Raw genomic sequence first — 19,178 nt, 5'->3', positions numbered from 1 at the left:
AGACACAGTCATTTCTATCACAATCGAACAGGACTTACACTTGCCTGCACCGAGCCTGCACGAGGCTGGGGCTTGTCATCAGTCAAGTAGGGCTCAGGGGAGCCCTCACAGGACTGTCCCCCCACCCCACTGCTGAACTACTGACTGCTGCTGGGTTCTAGGGGAGAGACAGTTTTAGTCTTCATTTGTGCAGTCACAGGTGAGGCCACCAGGTTGTAAAAGATAGTTTGAAACCTATGGTTACACAGACAGCCCTGGTTAAATTGTGTCAGGAGACAAAACAGAAACACATGTAGGTTTGAAAGAGCATTGGGTCGGCAGGGCTGGCCGGAAGAAAGAGGCACAATGGGTAGGACAGTGAGCAGAATGCATCATCAGCATGGATGACAGTTTCAAAGAAAATTAACAAAATACATAAAACATTATCTTTGTACTTTAAAAAGGCCCTCTCCAAACTGCGGTGATACTTTATCGGTGCTGAAATGTGATATTTTATTTGTATGTTAATAAATAAAGTTTGGAGATCAGAGGTCATCAAGCCATAAACAGAAGTCAGGTGGTGGTAGCCCACACCTTTAATCTGATCACATGGCAAGCAGAGTCTCTGTGTGGTCAAGGACACAGCCAAGCGTGGTGACACAAGAGCCTTTAATCCCAGTACCAACCACAGAGACCTGGAGGTCTGTATAGACAGGCAGTGATGAGGAAGTCACGTGGCTTAGAGCCAATGAGAAGGCAGAACAGAAAGGCAATCAAAACACAGGTTACACAGGAAGAAGCTCTCTCTGTAGAAGCTACTGCATGGTGGTAAGCTAAGGCTAGTCATGGCTATTCACTCTGATCTCTTTGGCTATTACCTCTGTATTTGGCTCTGTGTTTCTTATTTAATAAGACTGTTTAGAAATTCGTCCACACCAAAGAATTTAGATGGCTATAAAATAAACAAACAAACAAACCTCTACTTGGTAAGCTCAAATCTACATATATCCATAGAGTTTGCACTCCTAACATTACATGCATGCACATTTTGTTCTGTAGTGAATATATTATTTTGTTATTTTAATTTTTGATTTGTTTATATTATTTTCACGTTATGTGTACATATGTTTGCCAGTGTGTAGGTATTTGCGTGTGAGTTCAGGTGCTTCTGAAGCCATAGATGTTGGATATTCTTTGGGCTGGAGTTACAGGCAGTTGTGACCCGCCCAACATGTGTGCTGGGAAATGAACTGTCCTCTGCAAGAATGGTATGCACTTTTAACCACTGAGTCATCTCTCCAGCCCCTCTAATAAATATTTATTCACCCTAATAAATATTTATTAACTCCTAAATACTATAAAACAAGGGGCTGGAGAGATGGCTTAGCAGTTAAAAGCACTGCCTGTCCTTCCAATGTACCCAGGTTCTATTTCCGGCACTCACATGGCAACTCACAACTGTCTGTAACCCTAGTTCTAGATGATCTGATGCCATCTTCCAGCTTCATGGGTACCAGCCATGTTCTGGGACACAGACATCCGTGCAGACAAAACACCCTTTCACATATAAACTAAAATGAAAACAAAAAATTCTGTAAAATCAAAATCATAAATGTTAAAGTCAGTAACAGAAAGATTAAAGTCCCCCCCCCACAAATACCCTCATGTAATATAGAGATCAAAATATGTTAATAGCACCTCATGAAAAATGAAGTGGCTGACATTTGAAAAAGGTGGAAAAAAATGATTAATTTCTGAAAAAATACCTAATACTAAAATTACTGAAAGATTAAGCATAAAATTAAAATGAGATAAATATCAGGGGAAATGAAAGTGTAATCAAGAATTCTGCTCCTAAACGGACCTCATCGTCTTCTTCAGTTTGGTCATGTATGATCAGTCTGCGTGTTTGCTTTAGGTCCTAGGAATCAAATCCAGAACCTCACGCATGGCAGGTACGCCCTGAACCACCGAGCTACACCCCACACTCCGCATGGATATCTTTATTTCTCCAGTGCTGTGGTTTAAACACAGGTCCTCATGTGCTCTACCACCAGGCCACACTTTCAGTCCTATCAGCTTGAAATGTGATTTGGCCCACGTTTCATAAACAGATAAACTCTACCTTGTGTAAGAGTAATTAAATCCAAGTTTAATTAAGTCTGATAATGTCTTAAAACACATAATAATCAAGTATATATCTTCCCAAAGAATTTGGTATTTCAATATTAGATACCAGATATTGTATCAGAGAAAAACAACACTTGTGTATCTTTTTAAAATGGGGGCAAAGTTCCCCATTTCTGAAAATGTTTTATATAAAATTGAAGATCTTAGTTAATATAAAAATGATTAGACAGAAAAAATATGCATCAGAATCAGAAAGATAGCAATGCTTACTTTTTTTTTTTTTTTGCAGATGACAGGTCTCTGAAGAGAGAAACTCCCAGAATCAACACAGCTCCGTAGCCATGATGAAAGGGAACACAGCTATTTAATGCTAGAGAGGTGTCTGAAATCAATAGCCTTTTAAACGACAAACTTAAACACATAGGGAAAAGTCAGGCATTGTTTACAGTAACAACATTTCTAAAATGGCTCCAGAGTTAGAATGACAAAGAATCCAGTCACCTCTACAGTTCAGAGACTGGAGCAGGGACTTGGTCAAATCTAGTTAGTAGCTTTTCAAAGAATTATTTAAGCAAAACGTGACTGAGTTTAGGATTAAAAAAAATCCTTTCTTAGGCCAGTTTTCCAGTCTATGTCCAAATTGTTCTCAGTATACATGAGTTATAGCTAGATACCAAATTGACTACCCCGAGTAGCTCCATAGCCAAACTTCTCTAACAATGCTGAACTGACTCAGTCACATTTTATAGACACGGCTACAAGTCGCCACTAGTTCCCAATGGGAGTTCTTTGCCTGCTGCTGTGCACACCTAGGCGAATTCTCTCCTGCTGACTGCAGGTTGGATCTTGTATCTGTCTTCTCTTCTGTAGAATTCAGCAAAAGTGATAAGATAGCATCTCTGAGACACGGTTACTCAGAGTGTGCCTTTCCATACCCCCACTTCTCTTTTTCTTTCTTGTTTTAAGGTCCCCTTTTTCTTTCTTTCCCCGAAGGGAGCCCAGCTATCTGGTATGAGTCGAACTGTGAGAGGACCACAGGCCAAGAAAATGAGGCCTGTAGCCCGTGAGATCCCGGATCCTGCCAACAGTTGTGGGAATGCTTTTCTGAACATGTCCTCCTCTTGTGGAACCTTCGGATGAGACCGCAGCCCCTATGACACCTTGAAAGAAAAGCCTCTGACTCCAGTCTCTCCAGGATTTCCAACACAGAGGCACTGCTTAGTCTTTTAAGCAGCTAACTTTTTTTTTTTTTTTTTTTTTTTTTTAATTTTCAAGACAGAGTTTCTCTGTGTAGCCCTGGCTATCCTGGAACTCACTCTGTAGACCAGCCTGGCCTGGAACTCACAGAGATCCGCCTGTCTCTGCTGGGATTAAAGGCATGGGTCTCTCCTGCCGGGCATGTTTCTAACTTTTTAATACACTTATGACTAGCAAAGACAGCTGTTAAAATTATCTAAAGTAAATGATTAGCCAGAGAGGAATGCTGTCGGCCTGCCTCAAAATGAGAACCAGGGTTGTCTTAGCTTGTATGTGACCCCCAGTAATAACAACAACAATAAACAAACAAACAAACAAAATCTGGCCGCAAGGTTACTCAGATTTTTGAGTCATTGGATCCACTTAATCAAAATAAAAAGTGATTCTGTCATGTACTGTGACAGCTAGTATATAATGGTTCACTTCAAACGGACACATCCCCATTCCTTGTCTTGCCTGGACCTTGGAGCTGAAAAACAAATGTTTGAATTCGTAGACTTCTAGAGGCTAGTCACCATTTTTTGTAACTATGACCGGGCAGTGGTAGTACACGCCTTTAATCCCAGCACTCGGGAGGCAGAGCCAGGCAGATCTCTGTGAGTTCGAGGCAGTCTGGTCTATTCGCTCTGGTCTACAGAGCAAGATCCAGGACAGGCACCAAAACTACACAGATAAACCCTGTCTCCAAAAAACAAAACAAAACAAAAGACAAGGAAAAAAGAAAAGAAAAAATCTAAAAAGAGAAAAAATATTTATTTTGAGTTAAGGCTTCTGAGGCTTCAGTCTGGTCACCGGGCTCTGTGCCTTTAGGGCCTGTGGTGATGGAATCTATGGGGTAGGCTGTTCTCCTCATGGAAGCCAGAAGCAGAGACTGAGAGAAACTGGAGAGAGACCAGTATCCCTTGTAAATGCGTACCTCAAGTAATCTATTCCTCCAGTGAGGCTCCACTGCCTAAAGTTTCTGCTACCCCCAACAGCGCCGCCAGCTGAGACCCAAGCCTTCAATTCATGATGCTTTCAAGGAGACCCTAGATTCAAACTGTAGCAGGAAGTGGGGGACATCCTGCAGCCAGGACCCCAGGGGGGTAGATAGCTGAGAATGGAAATACAGGAGATTTGCAAGGCTCTTCAGATTACGGTGGCCTTGATAACCCAAGGGGTAGCCAAGTGTCAGGACCAGACTGAGATCCTGTCTATTGTATCAGGTAAGCCCCTTAGATTCTAAATATACGTCATAGGGCATTGCGGTATTCGCAGATGAGACTATTTTTAAGTGGAACCAGTGAGATAGCTTCCAGCTTATATATTTAAATTTGCTACAGCATATAAATTTAATTTAAATTGGAAGAGGGAAAATTTGTGTCAGGTTATCTCAGCTAAGAAGAAGTAAAATTAGGAGAATTTCATGGCTATCGATTCTAGGAACTATGTTTGCTTTATCAGAAACTTAATGAAGAAAAAAAAGGAAAAAAAACTGAAAAATTAGTCAAAAAACACCAAAGACCCAAATCTTCTTTCAATGTTGTTTTACCTGTGAAAGGTCTTGTGAATCTGGATTGAATTGTACCTGATTTCAGTAAGTTTCAAACTCACCGAGGTATGCAATCACCTCCCCCCACCTCCAGCCCTCTTTTATTAGAGTGTTTAACTTTAGGATTTTTTTTTTCAGGGTCATTAAGTGGAATTTCTATGACAACCTGAAAGCCGGTGTAAGAATGAGACAGTGTTGTTCAGTATAATGAGTCCAACTATATTTTACCTCTTAGTTCTGGTTCCTAAGAAGTAGGTGATAAATTTAGGGCGCCATTCAGCACTATCCAGGAAATAGTCCACTAATGACCCGAAAGTCCAACAAATCTCCCTGTTTTACTCAGAGTACTTTGTGGCCAGTTATAGGAACCAGCTCTGGAAATAGAAACCAACTTGGAAAGGGATTTTACTGGAAGGATGTTGGGAAATTCACAGAATTTCCAGAAAAGCTGGAGAATGTGATGCAGAAAATGAGCAGGCACTGTGGGTGGTAGTGCCTGGTGACTTCAGCCCACTTCCATGTGGGACAGCTGGGCAGAGATTTTTCTCTTGTCACAGAGCGATGGAGGCCAGCATTCCCCCTGGATGCTGCAGAAGCGCAGATACTAGTTACCACCTCTGGTCCCACGGCCCAGCCAAAAGACAACAATTACCATGAACTCGGAAACAGTGTTCTCCTCTGACGTAAGTCTTCAGACTCCTTGGTATCACTGTCTGACCACCTGAATTATAAATCATCTTAAATTTTAAAGTGATAGTAAGAAAGTGGACAGAACAATGCATCATCATATGTTCTAAATTTATTTCCAGGTCTGTGAATGTTTTATTTCAAGTAAGGGATGATGGTATAAAAACCAGAAAAAACACAAAATTGGAAAGAGGTTATAGAAACAACTGATTGATGGAATAGGTAAAGGGACTAATCAAAGGATGTCCAAGAGTCTGGCATGTGACATGAACAGAGCAAAAAGATATATTTTACCTCTGACATGTGTGTTGTGGGAAAATCTTTTTGTACACTGTGAAGATGTGTCTCTGCCTAAGGCACCTTCTGATTGGTTTAATAAAGAGCAGAATGGCCAATAGCTAGGAAAGAGAGAATAGGCAGGATTTCTGGGGAGGGAGAGGAACTCTGGAAAGAAGAGAGGCGGAGACACCAGCGGAGACATTGAGGAAGTCTGATGTATAGAATGGAAGAGAGGTAAGTAATCACATGGTGGATTGATAGGAACTGGTTAATTTAAGTTGTAAAAGCTGGCTGGGAAGAAGCCTAAGCTGAAGGCCAAGCTTTCATGATTAATACAAAGTCTCTGTGTCATTATTTGAGAGCTGGCGGTCCCAAAGAAAGTCTGACTACACATGGGTGTGGGAGAAGTTTGCCACCTAGTCAGGAAAAAGCAATAAGCAGGAATGTTATATCTCTTCTCTACCCTATCCCAGGAAATTTGGTTGAAGGTGTCTTTATATATCTCATGGTGGATGAGCATCCAGACCTCCCTTTTAAAGTGTACAATTTAACGGTTCGGAAACTGTGCACACCTATACTAACCCCTTTGTTTGGCTCTTCATATAGTGGAGTTTCTTTGGTGAACTAGTTGTGATATTAGCTTGCTTCCCTCCCAGTGTTTTGCAACCCTTTTGGTAAATCTTGATTTATTTTCTCCAGTTTCCACCAGCCATATAACCAAATGCACATGGTGCTCTGAGTAATCATGACTCCCATAACTGTCATCTGCCACTCGCCTCTCTTTGTAAGAGAGTTACAGGTGTCCTTTACAGCAGAGATGCACAATTCATGTGGAAGGCAAACTCCAGACATGAGTTGGAAGGAGATCACTAAGAACTGGTTCTTAGTTTCTTTCCACAGAAACCAGGAGGACACATGGCCTGGAGGGCTTCTGGTGAGATTTGAACTTTCATTAGTCAAGAACAGGTGCTTTCAGAAGTAGGTGGTCAAAATGGCATTGCAGGAAATTTCAGAACTACATTCTTGAAATGGAGAGCCTAAAAGATAAGACAAAAGAAAATCCACCCTTGAGCATTTATGGAAAGTGGAGAAATGTAGCCAGGAACCGGGGACAGAAAAACTCTTTAAAAAGTAATTTCTGTTTCTCCTAGTAAGGGGGGTCACTGGTCTGAAGGTCTCAGGTGGAGGGATTGGCATATGAACCCAGTCACAAAACCTTTGACCTACCATTTGCTCTGCCTGCAGAGTATAGGACCAGAGCCTAGCAGAATCATCACTGACATTACCAGAGAGACTCCATTCAGCAACTGATGGGAGCAATGTAGAGTCACACAGCCAAACATTAGGCAGAACTCTGGGGGTCCTGCAGAGGAAGGGGAGGAAGGATCAGAGGAACCAGAGGGGTCAGGGACACCACGAGAGCACAGCCCACAGAATCAACTGACCAGCACTTGCAGAGATGGGGGAGCCTGTAGGCTCTGCCCTAGGTCCTCAGCATGTATGTTATGGCAGACTATCTTGGTGCTCTTATGGGATCCCTAACAGTGGGAGTCGGGTGGTTTCTGACTCTTTTGCCTGTTTGTGGGACCCCTTTCCTTCTGTTGGGTTGCCTCGTCTGGCCCTGATGTGAGGGTATGTGCCTGATCTTATTGTAGCACGTCATGCCGTGTTTAGTTGATGTCCCTGAGAGGCCTGCTCTTTTCTGTGGTGAGGCGGAGGGGGGCGTCGATCTGGGGAAGAGAGGAGATTGCGGGGAGAGACTGGGGGAAGTGCATGGAGGGGAAACTGCATTCAGGATGTAATATATGAGAAAAAAGAAACACATAAAAACTAATTTCTTTTTAAGTTAAAATATAATTACTTTGCCCCTTCCCTTTCCTCCCTCCAGTCCTTCTCAAGCATCCACTCTTGTTCTCTCTCAAATGTGTAACCTCTCCTCTTGAATCTTAGTTATGTGTGTTCCTAAGTATATAAATACAACCTACCACTGGTGTGATCTCTATTTTTGTTGGTACTGTTGAGTGTTGTAGAAAATCTGGATTTAATTAAACCTAAGATTCTTCTAAGTGACCAATCAGGCCCTGTGGACATGTAGTTAGTCACACCTGTGCTTCCTTTTCTGTCTGTTTTCTCTGCTGTCACATAAGCTTCAGAAGGGAGGGGCAAGGTCTACCTTGTCCCTCACCTGGTACATGAGTATCTGACAAAGGGTAATTTCTTCATGGCCTGTTGGACACCTGGCAAATAGAAACAAATGAATAATATGTGGAAATTTTCTTCCTGAAGACATCTATGGAGAATAGAGGGTGAATGGATAAATATAAATCCAGTCTCATGCTCTGACTCTAAAGGACATTGACAGCTTTTGTTGAGTTCTAGTATGCTATGTCTTGTCCCCAATTATTCTTCACAAATGCTTGTGAAGGACAAATCTTGGTGTATAATATCCTTTTCATAAATATTTGTTAGGGTGTTACTCTTTTTTAACTGATTGTGCCTATTTTTTTTTTCTTACTTCAATTTGGTGTAAATCTAACGGATTATGGAATCTAGGGTTATCCCAAGAATGTGTTCAGCATAGAATTGGTATTTCTATATGTTATGCTGGATTGCTATGTAGGTATGTTCTCTAGAACTGAAATGCATCCATAGTATGTGTAAATGGCATAATTGTATGCTTTCTAGAACTGAAGTTTTTCAAAGTTCTTTAGAATTGAAATGATCTATGCTTTGGAAATGTATGTTCTGCAGAATTGGTATGTGTGTACATACACATGTGCATGATACAAATATCTAGATTTGCTACATTCTATAGAACTGCTATCTGTATTTTCTAGAATTGCTATATCTATGTCTACATATCATCTTTGGATTTTGGATGTCCTGTCTGAAGCTGGAGCAACCTCTCTCTCTGGCTACCCTAGACTGGCCCACTTTCTTGAGCCAAGACTATACAGGTGCTCTTTAAATACATTTGCTATATAAGGATTATAATGTTTGTGTACTTACTATATAAGAACTGCAATGTTTGTGTTCTTGCTATATATGATTGTAATATTTGTGTACTTACTATATATATATGTGATTGTAATGTTTGTACACTTACTATATAAAGACTGTAATGTCTGCTTACAAAGCTCAGTTCTGTGGTCATTGTCATGGATCTAGAAATACTCTCAGATGTCACATAACAAAGTTGTCATTCTAACTCTATCATTATTTTTCTAACTTCCATGCTTGTGTGTCTACCCTTTATTTTATTTGAAGAATTTTTATTACCATTCTTTTTACTATAACTTTTCTGTTCTCTCTGCCAAAACAAATAAAAAATAAACCCAACTTCCCAAGCCAGAAAACAATAACAAACAAACAAACAAAAACCCCCACATTCCCTCAATACCTAAAACCTTAATCCCAGATACAAAAAGCTAGTGATCATTAGGTATCTCTTAACTGCCATAAGAGAGTGTTTCCTATCCCAACAAGAATGGTTTCACTAACCACATTGTTGCTGTTTGATTCTGTTTCCTTTACCAGTCATGATCTGTTCTGGTTCCTAGTGAAGTCACAGTATCTGCCATGGAATGATTGACAGTCTTAACTTTATGAAATGAAGAATGAATGAGTGAGTGGTATGTGACCTTGTTAAAAAAATATTACAGGCAAGTCATCTCATTGCCAAGACCAAATTATCTCATTGGCTGTCTGGCCACTTGGGACTCTTCCATTCTATTCTTTGTGTGAGTGTGTGTGTGTGTGTGTGTGTGTGTGTGTGTGTGTGTGTGTGTGTGTGTGTGTATGTATGTTTGAGACAGTGTTTCTCTGTGTAGCTTTGGAGCCTTTTCTGGAACTCACTCGGTAGCCCAGGCTGACCTCGAACTCAGAGATCTGCCTGCCTCTGCCTCCCGAGTACTGGGATTAAAGGTGTGCGCCATCACCGCCCAGCTTCCATTCTGTTCTTATTTCTGCTTCAATTCCACGAGTGCAACTGATTGCAGCATCACTAGTTTGCCATCTTTGCCCACTCCAGCATCGGGGCACAGATTTGGATACAGGGCAAATGAAGTCTAGCAGTGTTAGGGGCTTCCACCTCCAGCTCATCATCCTGTCTCTCACTAGATAGTAAAGTCTGGTAAGATAAGAGACAGGCAGCAAGAGAGTGGTGGTTGATGCCCTTGATGGTATCTGCCTTCGAATTTAGGGCTGCACTCTTGGAATCTTTAATACTTGTTTTAACAGGTTGAAAAAAAAAATAACTGCTATGGGATGGTCGTTCTGTACACTCTGACTATATGTTGCTACCATTGGTTAATAAAGAAGCTGCTTTGACCTATGACAAGACAGGAGACAGCCAGGCGGGAAATCCAAGAGAGATACAGGGAGAAGAAAGGGGGGGTCAGAGGAGACACTGCAAGGCGCTGCCTGAGAAGCAAGATGTAATGGAACTCATGCAAAGCCACAAGACACATGGCGATACATAGAAAATAGAAATGGGTTAATTTAAGATTAGTGAGCTAGTTAGTAATAAGCCTAGGCCATAGACCAAACAGTTTGTAATTAATATTAAGCCTCTGAGTGATTATTTTATAAGCTGCTGGAGGGCCGTGTGGGGCACAGAAAAGCTTCAGGCTACAAATAACAAACCTAAAATTTGTCCCTTTTGCATTTGGAATATTGAATTTTCCTTCTTGATTCCTTTTGCCACAAAGTTTCACTCTCCCTCCTCTTTCTCCCTCAGTTCACCCCCTCTCCATTTCAATACTAACTTAAATTTCTACCTGTATAATTATCTTTGAATCAAAGTGGGACACCACAGGATCCAAAGGTAATGTGCCACTCCAAAAACAAAACCTCCAAGACCTGAATACTAGTTAGACCTCCACATCTCAATCATGTTTCTATTTTTTTCCTAACAGAAAGGGAACATTCATGTTTGGAAAGCATGTTGTTTCTAAGTGACATAAAGAAATCACCATTTAGGGATTCCTTATATTGAAATTGAACACTGAAAGTTAATGTTATCCTTTCTCCTCATACTATGGGACCTCTTGACACATCTGTAAGACCACCTTTCAGTTACTGGGCTGGAGGCTTGAGTGAAGTGCATCCAAGTTCTGTGTCCCCCAGACTAATGTTTACAGAGTAGTGGCACTCATTGTTAATTGGTCACGGGATACGTAAAGACATTCTCTCAGCAAATAGATCTGGGCAGTAAGAATTTTGCAGAGAATGATGGAGAAGCTCCCTTGCATCTTGCCTGCTATATCCAAGGGTTTATACGCTTACCTAAAAGTAAAAAATAATGTACATTTCCCTATGACCTTCCTATCCTTAACATCTAGCCCTATTTTCCCTCACTTCTGTTTCAGCTGTCTCTTGGAATCCCCTCCTCTGATCCCTCCAACTCCTCTTTCTTTATCCAGTCCTCTGCTGCTTACCTTGGCTTAATCATCACCTTGCCTGTAGAGGCCTTTTCTAGCCCTATTACCAAGTGGGTTTTGTGAAGCTAATCCCACGGCATTTCTCATCACAATCTGCTGCTTGCGATTTCGTGAAGCTGTGTAAAACAATGCTTTTTTGCTTGCCTGCCATCTTATCATCCTCTACCTTATATGTTTGCCCTCTGCCCGGTAAGCTCATGAAGGCAGAGTCGGGGACATGTTTTGTGGTGGTTTGAAAAGGAATGATCCCCATAGGCTCATGTATTTGACTGCTTAGTCATCAAGGAGTGACACTATTTAAGAAGAATTAGGAGGTATGGCCTTGTTGGAGTAGGTGTGTTCTTGATGGAGGAAGTAGGTCACTGGGTGTGGGATTGGAGGTTTCAAAAGCCTATGCTAGGCTCATTCTGTCTCACACTGCCTATGGATCTGGATGTGGAACTCTTAGCTAGTTCTCCAGGACCATGTCTGTATGTGTGCTGCCATGCTCCCCACTATAGTGATAAAGGACTAACCTTTGAATCTATAAGCAAGCCCTCAATTAAATGTTTTCTTTTTTAAGAATTGCCATGGACAAGGTGTCTCTTCACAACACTAGAACACTGACTATGACATGCTTGTTCGATTTCCTGATACATTGCCCATTCTTTTCTTATTGTCTGAAATAAACAATAGCAGAATACTTTATTCACACGTACACAGATATCCACAAAGACATATATAAATAGCGATGCCTCTCTCCGCATTTTATTTATACAATACTTTTCTTCCTTTTTATTTGCAGTAAAATCTTGCAGACCATTCCACATCAGGGTGTTTCACAATGCTGACAAGTGTTGCAGTGTGTGGGGTTACCCACAGTTATTTACAAGTTTTCAATGTAAATGGATAAGCTAGGTTCTTACTAGTCTAAACTCATAAACAATGCTTTACTATGCCAGGTATTTCTGAAAGATAAATTTCTAGACATGGGATTATTAAGTTGAAGGTGATATATTTTTAATTTTGATAGATATTCTTAAATGAGCATGTTAACAATGATGCTCCAAGTTCTATTTGACGCAGCCACTTTTCTAAGAGTTTGTGGTTTGTGATTCTGGTATCACTACATATTATAAAATTTCCAGTTTTGCCAAGCCAAATAGCAAAGGAAGCAATCACTATATCTTAATTTTTTTAAATTTCATTTTTGCTTTCCAGAAAAGTTAAATGGCTTTATTGGGTTTCTGTTGTGCACTACTTTTGATATAAATTGCCATGGTTTTTTATTGCTGGTTCCATTTGTTATGTTCTTAATTATTTAGTTACTTTTCTGTTTTTTTTTAGTAATTTATGATTAATTATTATTATTCTTTCTTTTATTTTTGTGTTTTTTTTGAGATTATTATTTTTCCCTTCTCTCCCTCTGAACCCTCTCATATGCCCATACTTTCTCTTTTTCAAATTTATGAACTCTTTTTTTCATTAATTGTTGTTATATGTGTATATATAGGTGTGTGTGTGTGTGTGTGTGTGTGTGCGTGTGTGTGTTTGTGTGTGTGTGTGACCTGTTCAGTTTGTCTAATGTTACTTGTATTATATTTTCAAGGCTGACTACTTGGTGTTGGATAACCAATTGGTGTGCTCTTCCCTGGGGAAGACTATTTCTTGCTTTCAGTATTCCTTAATTGCCTGTAGTTTTTTGTGTAGGGTTTAGACCTCCTGGGCTTGTTGTTGTCCTTGTTCAGTACACGTTTAGGCAGTCATGTTGGTGAGACCTTATGTGTGTAGCTCCTGATATTCCCAGAAGACACAATCTCACAGCAAACTCCCTATTCTCTGGCTCTTACTGTCTTTCTACCTCTTCCTTTGCAATGATTGGTGGAGAAGTTGTATTGTAGTTGTATCCATTGTGAATAGGTTCCACAACTCTACATTTGGATTGGTTGTAGTTTTCTGTAATGGTCTTTGTGGCAAAGAGAAATTTCCTTGATGTGTGTTGAGGATTACATTTATCTGTGGGTATAAAGATAAATACTTCATTAAACCAGGATAATCTCTAACTGTATTCATTATTTTTTAAACTAAATTTTATTTACTTATGTGTGCATGTACATATCCAAATATGCCATAGTATGTGTGTGTTGGTCAAAGTACAACTTAAAAGAATTATCTTTTTCTTTCCATTGCATGAGTGCCAGGGATTGAACTCAGGTTTGGTAGCAAGCACCTTTACTTTTTAAGTTTACCAGCCAAAGTGTTATTATTTTAATAATTATATTTGTCTCCAAATATAAATGTAAGTACCAGGTTCTGGTACTCTGCTGTTTATTTAATATTGTTATATGATGCCATTTTTCATGTGTGATTTCATTTTTAAGAAGATGTAGGATGATATAATTGATATGTAAAGAAATATACATATTTAATGTGGACTATTGATAAATTAGAATATATGAAAACAACCTTGGTTCCATCACCACCATCAAGGTGACAGACATATACCAAACCTTCAGAACTTACTTTGAATCTCCATTGTTGTAGAATGTTATTTTAAGGTGTGTTACTTTTGTTTATGTTGCATTTGTTTAACTCAGTGAAGCTGTGTTACTGTGCCTGTGTAAAACACCTGATGGTCTAATAAAGAGCTGAATGGCCAATAGTGAGGCAGGAGAAAGGATAGGCAGGACTGGCAACCAGAGAGAATATATAGAAGGAGAAATCTGGGAGGAAAAAGATCAAAGCAACAGCCAGAAAAGAAGGAAGATATCAGGGGCCAGCCACCCAGCTACACAGCAAGCCATGGAGTAAGAGTAAGATTTACAGAAGTGAGAGAACTGGAAAAGCCCAGATGAAAAATGTAGATGGGATAAATTTAAGTTAAGAAAAGCTGGAAACTAAGCCAAGGTAAGGCTGGGCATTTATAATTAAGAATAAGCCTCCATGTGTGATTTATTTAGGAGTTGGGTCTTAGGCCTCTCAAAAGAGCCAAAAACAAACAATGACATTTTGGCGAACCAACATGGCACTCCAGTTTCTATAGTTCCTGAGACACCTTAAAAAAAAAATAAATAAAAAGATATGGCTCCTTTAAGAATTTCTGCCAGACAGTTTCTGCTGCTCAGTGAGTCCTTGAACAACTAGTATGTTAAGTAAAAACCAAAACCTAAGTAAAAAATGCCTGCCACAGTGCAAGCATTGGCATTCTAGAGCTGTCGGAAGATTGAATGCAGTTCCTGTTCAGACAAACCTCCAACTGGCTGTGAGTTTCACGCTTGGTTTTTAGGACCTGAGAAGTTGGAGGAGCCAGCTGAAAGTCAAGTGTGGAGGATCCAGGTGTAGGTTAGCCGTTTAAAGGTTTGCTCATATGGTCAAAAGAGACTGAAGACACACAACAAAAGAGGTCCAGATGGGAAAAAAAAATCCCTAAACAGGTTACAGTGTGTTTAACAATGTGCATAGGCTTAAGAAAAGAAAAAGGGTATAGTCATAGAAAGAAAAGAATAGATTATAAAACAATGATGTCTTTAAAGAGAGAGTAAACGTAACATAGAAAACAAAGCCAGGTAAGATAGAAAATACACAGGGAGTCTGGATCCTGTATGTTATTGTGTTGATTTTGAATTTCTTTGATTGTTGAAGAGCAAAGGACAGCAGCAAAGAGACCTAGAATTGAAAGAGGGGCTGTTGAAATAAATCAGCCTATATACCTTAGGAATGTCTTAACTTTTAAAAAGTCAAAAAATATATTTGTCAAATGAAAATAAAAAATGCTTTGGAGTTTTGTTCCCACAGGAGACAAGAGGCTGTGGATTCTTTCAGAAATAATATAGATCAGGTTTGATCAGGGGAGACTTCCTAAATCTTGACAGGTGATATCCATCAACAAAGGTTATAGCTGGTCTTCCCAGAACTTGGCCATTATCAGAAATTTTCTCTCTGGGACCCTAAAGATACATCATCCACAAACAGCAGGGAGCAGTTTGGAGGACACAAAGTCCACATTCCCAAGAGGGATGTGTGAGATTTTTGATTATTTGATGGGTTATGAATGTTTATTATCATTTAGGGGAATATAGTATATTGATGCAAATTTAAAGTTTTTTTTTATTACACTGTATTTATGTTTCTACTCTTGTTTAAAGGATTTTTGTATGTTGATAAAAATTTAAGGTTATTTTTGTTACAATATATTGTATGTATATTTCTATTTTTGTTTGAAGTATTGTGCCTATGCAGTTCATTGCAATGTATGGTGAAGTTCTAGTTTTTGAAAGCTATTATTATAAATTATATAGGATAATCAGGAAATATAGGTTAATGGTTAATCATTGATAACAATCAAAATTGTAGATATGTTAGGTATTCTCTCAGAAGCATATAGAGATATATTTTAGATAGATGGTCTTCAAAATACTTCAAAGAACTATAGAACATGGCATTTAAAATGTTTTGTTAACTTAGAGGTTTTCATGACAATGAGACACATCTGCTCCTGGCAGCATTAATTTACTTCAGAGATGATGGGCATTGAAGAAACTCCTTATGGAGTTAGCTTTCTTTGTGGCAAGGTTAGCTACTGGATAAAAAAAAAACAAACTGTTTTTACCTTTGACAAATGACAATGTGCTGTGCAGACTGGACATGCAAGACACAGAAAAAAGACTATTGAGCTTTGCCAAAACAAGACAGGACATTCCTTCAATATTCCTGCTTCACAGAAGAGTATGCCAGACATTTTGCAGGACATAGAGGAAAGTAACTGACAAACTTTACCAAAATAAGGCAGGACAGTCCAAAATTCCTGCTTCACAGAAAAGTCTTCCAGATACTCTAGGCCTGTAGGCTGAAGATGGATTCCCCAACATTGCAGAGGAACTTTGGGTGACTGTCCAGGCAGCCAAATGTCTCTGTTGTTAAATGCTATTACATTCTTCTAGGTCTTTGATGGAGTTGAAGACTGAATAGTTATAGTTGCAGTTTTCCTTAGTTATGATAGAAAGTAAGTTAGGTGTAAACTTGGATTCACTAAGATAGAATAGATAAAGCATTATTCTAACTACAAATGGACAGAATATTATAAATTCTTACTTGATAACTGTTTTTTTATATATAGTTTTACTATATTAAAGTTAAAACCTTTCATTTTTATTTGAACAAAAAGGGGGGGGGGCTGGAGAGATGGCTCAGAGGTTAAGAACACTGGCTGCTCTTCCAGAGGTCCTGAGTTCAATTCCCAGTCAACCACATGGTGGCTCACAACCATCTGTAATGAGATCTGGTGCCCTCTTCTGGCCTGCAGACATACATGCAGGCAGAACATTGTATACATAATAAATAAATAAAATCTTTAAAAAAAAAAACAAAGTGACAGTCGGGCAGCGGTGGCACATGCTTTTGCCGGGTGGTGGTGGTGGTGGCGGCGGCGCACGCCTTTAATCCCAGCACTCGGGAGGCAGAGGCAGGTGGATCTCTGTGAGTTTGAGGCCAGCCTGGGCTACCAAGTGAGTTCCAGGAAAGGCGCAAAGCTACACAGAGAAACCCTGTCTCGAAAAACCAAAAAAAAAAAAAAAAAGAAAGAAAGAAAAAAAAAGGGGGAAATGTTGTAGAATATTATTTTAGGGTGTGTCACTTTTGTTTATATTGCATTTGTTTAACTCTGTGAAGCTGTGTTACTGTGCCTGCCTAAAACACCTGATGGTCTAATGAAGAGCTGAATGGCCAATAGTGAAGCAGGAGAGAGAAATAAGTGAGGCTGGCAGGCAGAGAGAATATACAGAAGGAGAAATCTGGGAGGAGGAAAGAAGCAGCCAGAGAAAGAGGAAGACATCAGGGTCCAGCCACCCAGCTACATAGCAAGCCAAGGAATAAGAGTAAGATTTACAAAAGTAAGAGAAAGATAAAAGCCCAGAGGCAAAACGTAGATGGGATAATTTAAGTTAAGGAAAGCTGGCTAGAAACAAGCCAAGTTAAGGCTGTGCATTTATAATCAAGAATAAGCCTCCAAGTGTGATTTATTTCAGAGCTGGGTGATAGGCTCCCCAAAAGAGTAAAAAATAACTACACTTCATATGTGTTATCTTTTTTAACCCTCTCTCTGTCTCTCTTTCTCTCTCCTTCCCACCCTTCCTTCCTGCCTCCTTTCCTCTCTCCCTTCTTCCCTTTCTTCTTTTCATTTTTTTGCAGTAAGGACATCTTAAGATGAGATGGTATCTCAACAAATTGTGAAGGCTTACGATGACATTGCACCTCCCCAGCCCTGGCAACAGCTATTGTATTCTCTCTTGGGATGAGTTCAACTCCTTTAGGCTCCATATAAGCCAACAGACTATTTATTCTATAGCTGGTTTATTTTACTTCCTTTTCAAGTTCATGTCTTTACATATTGCAAGAACTTGTTAAGGTTGGGTACTGGTATGACTCACCAGTAAAACATTTGCCTATGATTAATGTGACTCTGGGTTCAATTCACAGCATCACACAAATAAAAAAAAAGTATTATAAAGGGACTGAGGTCTGAGAAAATGGCTCTGAAGGCAAAACTGGCTTGCTTCGGATGCCTAATGATCCCTGGGTCCATGTAAAAATCTAAATGTTGTGACTGACAAGCTAGTATGAGATATCCTGCTTCAAAGCAAGGTGGAAGGAGGGCATCAGCTGGTAAAAAGTAGTTCTCTGACCTCCACATATGTGCCATCGCATACATATGCCTGTATACATGTATACACACACTAAATAAATAAGTGACTTATTAACAAAAATAATTTTATTGTACACATATGGATATATCATATTTTTGTTAACAGTACATCAATGGATAATCTTTCCTCTTTTGTCAGACAATTTATTCATGTATTTTTTTCATGGCTGTGACTTCTAGCTGTTGTTACTCAAGAAGGTCACCTCCATCTCAAAAGTACAGATATTTCTTTATGCTTCTATGTTACTGTTTATGGCAGTTTAAATGAGATTAGCCCCTAGAGGCTCATGTTTTAATGTTTGGTCCCCAGTTGTTAGAACTGTTTGGAAAGGATTAGGAGGGGTGGTCTTGTTAAGGAGGTGTGTCACTGGGAGTAGATTTTGAGATTTCAAAACCCATGCCATTTCTTGCTCTCTCTCTCTCTCTCTCTCTCTCTCTCTCTCTCTCTCTCTCTCTCTCTCTCTCACTCCATTTCCCTCTCCCCCTCTTACTCTCTTTCTCTTTCTCTCTTCCTCCCACTTTGCCTGTGTTTGAAGACCCTGGATCCCCATAAGCTCTCAGCTACTTCTCCAGCACTATGCTTACTGCCATGCACTTGGCTCTGATGATTATTGACTGACCCTCTAAATTGTAAGGACACCCTTAACTAAACACTTTTTATAGGTTGCCTTGGTCGTAGTGTCTCTTCACAAGAATAGACAAATAAGTAAGACACAATTATTTTCTACATAAAATTCCATTTCTAAAATACTTAGACTCTTTTTTAGTATGATATAAGTTAATGACAGTATTTTCCAAATGGAAAGTTATAATTTGTAAATAGACTTTTCCTTATTTATCATCTTTCTTATAATCTAAAGCCATAAATGCATCTGTATTGATTGTTGTTGTCTCTGTTGAGGGTTATTGATCTGCTTATCTATTACTTAAGTTCTAGCTTTGCTTTGATATAATTAGGTTCTCACTCACTGAAACTTTATCATTCTTTTTCATTGTGCTCATTTATCAGTCTGTTCAGAAAAGTCCTCTTTTAAATTTAAGATTACATACAGCTTATGAATTAAATGGGAGAATAGAATTCATGTTATTAAAATTTGTCAACCCAAATCTATGCCCATTTTCCCATTTCTATCTTTTACTCTCTCTCTCTCTCTCTCTCTCTCTCTCTCTATATATATATATATATATATATATA

Source organism: Peromyscus californicus, unplaced genomic scaffold, assembly GCF_007827085.1.
Source record: "Peromyscus californicus insignis strain IS unplaced genomic scaffold, ASM782708v3 Scaffold_23__1_contigs__length_62951481, whole genome shotgun sequence".
Taxonomy (NCBI): Eukaryota; Metazoa; Chordata; class Mammalia; order Rodentia; family Cricetidae; genus Peromyscus; species Peromyscus californicus.
The sequence above is the reverse complement of the archived record's forward strand: the minus strand, read 5'-3'. Positions refer to the sequence as shown.